General features: G+C 40.0%; 1 protein-coding gene across 3 annotated transcripts in view; it reads left to right on the top strand.

Moving 5' to 3' along the window:
- Positions 1-5,269, top strand: part of LOC126756014 (probable serine/threonine-protein kinase DDB_G0282963) — a 65,115-nt gene that overhangs the window by 14,798 nt on the left and 45,048 nt on the right. The gene's annotated exons all lie outside the window — the stretch shown is intronic.

Here is a 5,269-nt window from a genome sequence, read left to right as displayed (position 1 = left end):
TTTTTGAGCCCATGTCCATGTACATACATATGTATATGTTAATCTGAAAATTTTAAGTAAAAGTTTAAATAAGGAGTTGCAGTCGGTACCAAACGTTGAAAGCGACAAGCTGATACTTGGAAGTTATGTAAACTGTGTGCTAATAGTAGATTCACTAGTTAATTTCAAATAAATTAAAGCTGAGTGGTTTATGTTTTTGTTGAATAACTTTTTTAAATGATTTAGCCAATTTTTCAACTTGTAGTAATTTTTACCCTACTGGTGTTCATGAACTTAATAATATTCTGATTTCTTTTATAGTTTCATTGGTAAAAACCAAATAAAATCAATAGAACGGTATGTTAACTCTATCATGCGTCCATCTAGTCCAAATGCTGAATACAACGTGTTTATAAAGCAAAAGAGTATTCAGGTAGAAAAATAATAATTAATAACTAGATTATTAAATCGCCATAATTTAGCATATTTTACTATTGTACCAAATGTGATCAAATAATGTCAGCAACAGTGGTTTAATACTCATTCAGCCTAAAATAGATCTTGACATTGTTTTATCACATTTTTTATAAACTTAATACGGGGTAAGTTCGGCACGAAGTTTCCAACACCCCGAAGTAAACGTTGGAGATCATATAAAATATATATTTAAATAATCAGTGTGACGAGCTGAGTCAATTTTGAAATTTCCGTCATTAATACGTTATTTTAGAAAAAGTATATATGTACATTGTTTTATAGACTCCAAGAAGCTTTATCTCAAGGATGTAAACGGGAAGTGGTTAGTTGCTCCTTGATGCTCACTTCGCTAACGGCACGTCCTCTATAGTGGCATCTCTCGGAGAGTTGCATGCTGACTGCACGTCCTTTGCCGACCTTCTGGATGAGCAACACTTGGCATGGGCGATTAATTCGTTCAAACCGTTCAAGTCCCCGGGACGGCATCATACCATCGCAGCTGCAGCAGGCTGTTAAGCTGTCATGCAGCTGCTTGCTACTGATCTATGCGAACTGCATAAGATTAGGTTACATCCCGGGGGCCTGGAGACGAGTCAAAGTTACGTTCATCCCGAAGGCTGGCAAGGGCTCCCATGTCTCGGCCAAGGATTTCAGACCCATTAGCCTCTCCTCTTTTTTACTTAAAACTTTGGAGAGACTGATGGACTGGTATTTAAGGAGTCGCATTCCGAGAGACTACCTATCAGGAGCGCAACATGCGTATCGTAAAGGCAGGTCGGTGGACACTGCCCTGCACACTATCGTGTCGTGGCTGGAGGAAGCCATCGAGGCTAAAGATTTCGCTGTTGGGACCTTCCTTGATATTAAGGGAGCTTTCAACAATGTCTTGCCGGAGGCAGTCATAACTGCTCTAGAGGGTCTTGGGGGTTGAATCTAACCTCAAGCACCTCATCTTCAGTCTTCTTTGTGACAGAGTGGGCGAAACAGAATGGGACAGCGCGAGCGCGCGGCACAATGTGAGCAAGGGAACCCCTCAGGGCGGGGTTCGTTCTCTTCTATGGATTCTAGTTGTTAACGACCTTCTTAAGAAACTAGAGGATCTGAGCTGCCGGGTGATTGCCTATACAGACGATGTAGCACTTATTGATAAGTGCTGACGCAGGGATATCTCGGCGTTGTAACAAAATAGGCGGTCGGAAGTGGACTCGCCATCAACCCGAATAAAACAGAAATGGTTTTATTCAGTAGAAGATATAAGATCCCAGTGGCACCGTTGCCACAAATGGGAGGTATTCGCCTGCAACCGGCGGATACAGTGAAGTATCTAGGGCTCATCCTGGATAAGAAGCTTTCATGGAAGCCGAACATTGAGGAGAGAGCCAAAAAGGCATCGATTGCCCTTTACTGCTGTAGAGAAGCTATTGGCAAAAGGTGGGGCCTCTCACCGAAGGTGGTCCCCTGCCTCTATGATACCATAGTAAAGGAGGGCTTTACAGAAGACCACACTTGCTAAGAAACTCGAAAGCGTTCAACGGGCTGCGCTTATCAGCATGTGCGGTGCATTAAGGCTCTTAATGCAATTCTGAACATAACGCCCGTGGACATTGCCGGGAGGTGTATGGCCGCAAAAGTGGCTATTAGGCTCAGGGAATCTGCGTTCCTAAAGGAGCGTGTTTCTGAACACTCAGACATCCTTACAAGCTTTGACTGCATACCGGATCATCTGGATCATGGAGTCGCCATATCAAACTCCCGCGGTTTCTTCTCTACCCATATACCGAAGAGGGAGTTATGGGTGGGAAGAAGCCGTTGGAGGAAAGGGGCGGTAAGCTTCTTTACGGATGGGTCAAAGCTTGGGGGGAAGGTTGGTGGAGGGGTTTACTGTCGGGAGCTCTCCATCAGCTCTAGTTTCAGACTTCCTGACTACTGCAGTGTCTTCCAGGCTGAGGTTGCAGCCATCAAGGTAGCAGCAGATCTGCTACTCCGGAGGGTATCCACCTTCAGGGAAGTGACCATTCACTCAGATAGTAGAGCAGCGATACTAGCCCTGAATTCATTCACAGTGCGTTTAGGGCTGGTTGAGGAGCGTCTGGCGGCACTGTCCCTGGCGGCGACAGTATTTACTATAAAGGCTTGTATGGGTGCCGGGCCACAGCAGAATAGCGGGTAATTGCAAAGCTGATGAGCTAGCAAGGAAGGGTACCCTAGAGTCTCTGTCGGTAGAATGGCAACGGGTCAGTGCTCCGGTGTCCTCTTGTGTCCTACTACTGGAGGGCTGGGCCCCGCGGATGCTTGGTCAACGCTGGGCCAGCACTGGTACTTGCGCGGTCGCAAAAGCATTCTGGCCCAAGATAGATCACAGAAGATCTAGCGATCTCTTCGCCCTCAGTAAGGCTAGCCTCTCTTTAGTGCTGGGGCTCGTGACAGGCCATTGCCTTATTGGCACGCATGCTGTAAGATTAGGAATCTTACCGGATGCCGCTTGTAAAAGCTGCCTAGAAGAAGATGCGGCAGAAACTAGCCAGTACTTCCTTCTTGACTGTCCCGCGTTCGGGAGGTTAAGACTTAGACACTTGGGGGCACATACCTTCAGACATCCTACCGAACTGGTGGGAGTAGATATCAAGCGCATTTGCACATTTGTAAGAGTTGAAATCAAAATGGAATTTTTTTTTTTTTGTTTAAAAACATTAGATAAAAGTAAAAATACCAAATTATAATCAGGGGTGTTGTGGAATCCAAGACAGAATTGCTTAGCTGTCAGAATTGCAAACCAATTCTGATTTTCAATGGTGTCACAGAATCTGATTGGATTTTCGTCTTTTCGAACATACGCAAAACCAATATTCGAATCAGCTGTTTACTAATGTGACAAAACTTGCAAATGAATACATTTAGAAGCAATCCTATTAAAGTTTTAATGAGTTCCGAATTAAAGAAAGATTTAAGAGACAACATTTATCGAATAAATATAGACGCATTTGGGTGTTGAGTTACGTTTAATACGTTTTGTAAATCTTCTTTAAGGGAGGAATTTTTTTTTGCTTAAATCTCTTTGAAAAATATCTAAGAATATACCCCAATGTTATATATGGGAATTTGAAATATTGTCGAAGCTAAAAGGGAAATAGTGACCGAGCACTGGTAGATATGTATATGAGCGCTTGGGCAGAAAGCGAAAACTTTGACGCGCGATTTCTCGGTTTTCATTCTTACGATTTTTCTTAATTGGCGGACAGGATAGAAAAAACTAAACGTATGGAATTGGGGCAAAGTTTATTATCTTTGGCATTAAATTATCTTATATTTAAACAAAAAAAGGTAAGAAAAGTTAAGTTTGAACATACATACGTAAAATTTTTTTGGTCAAAAACCACTTGTTTCTTCAAAATTTAAATTTTTTTAGAATTTAACACTTATTTTTTGAAATTTTCGTAGTTTAACTTGAACAAAGTTATTAACAAATATGAAAATCTTTTGAATTTTTTGTTTCCGATAGAAATTGCGACCTGCATACTGCCCGCCGTCCGACAAATGCGTATGCGAGATGCATAGGGCAACTGCTTCCCTAAGGAAGAATATCAAAGAATTCGTATCCAAAAAATTTTCGAATGATGTTTAAATATATAACTATAAACCCTAGAGATTTCGCTTTAATCAATTATTTCTTTCCCTCCCCAAAAAAAAAAAAATAGATTTTTTAAGCCTCTAAAGCAGGCTCCTCCTTAAATATCCGCATTTTTTTTCAAAACTCAATAATTAAGACATTTCGTGTTTTATTCTTATGTTTTCTCTTATAGAAATAAAGATAAATTAATTCGTAACAATAAAATAACATGAATTTAAGAAACTTACATTTCAAATCTGTGTGCGAATATCTTCCTGCTTTGCTTCTGACAGCAAAACCGATAAAATTGGTCTCCGTGACACCCAAAACCGATATAAATTCTGTTTCGAATATCAAACCAATAATGTCTGAATTCATGACACCTACTGCTTTTTTTGATCGGTTTCAATTCTGATTCCGACAACTATCAGATTCCACAACACCCCTGAATAATTCCATGTTCAATGAAGAGTCTGCAAAGTTTAATGTTAATATATACATACATATGTATATGTATACTTGTTCTAAAATCATGTATGTTATGGCCACCACTGAAAGCGTGAAAGCGAACACTTCATACATTAGCAAGGATACTAAAAAATATCGCAAATAATTAGAATATTCGTTATTCGGAGAAACCATCAATATATATACTAGTTGTTAATACCGAATTATATGATTTCAATCGAAATATTTTTACTTCCTTTTTTTAGCGCCTTCTATTAAGAATTGTAAGTTTATAAAATTGTTTATTTTGTATTTTTATATAATTTATTTGTAAGCCCTGTTTGTTTTAAATCAAATTATTATGGGCATTTCAAAGCTGTTTTATCAATCTATAATGTTATATTTTGCCATTCAGCATATCCACCGAATTATGTGGGATGTATGTACATATAATAATATAAAGGCAATGCCAATGCCAGAAGCAGATTTAAAATCAGATGAAATGAGTAATAACCAAACGGACCTCCACTTCTTCGCCGCGCTCGTGGGCCAAGCTTCAGGCAGAGCTGCTGTATTTTGTTTGCTTTGGCCTTTGTGTGTGCTGTTGTGTAATTAGTGTGAGCAGCAAAGTACATTTAAAAAAGACTGCCACAGCTCACTGCCTCAGTAAAGAATTATACGCCATTGAAACAAAGTCAGAGTCGAATAAAAATGAGACGCAAACAAAGAGTTTGCCACACAGTGGCCCGTTCAAACTGC

This window comes from Bactrocera neohumeralis, chromosome 2 (genome assembly GCF_024586455.1).
Source record: "Bactrocera neohumeralis isolate Rockhampton chromosome 2, APGP_CSIRO_Bneo_wtdbg2-racon-allhic-juicebox.fasta_v2, whole genome shotgun sequence".
Classification (NCBI taxonomy): domain Eukaryota; kingdom Metazoa; phylum Arthropoda; class Insecta; order Diptera; family Tephritidae; genus Bactrocera; species Bactrocera neohumeralis.
The sequence above is the reverse complement of the archived record's forward strand: the minus strand, read 5'-3'. Positions and strand labels throughout refer to the sequence as shown.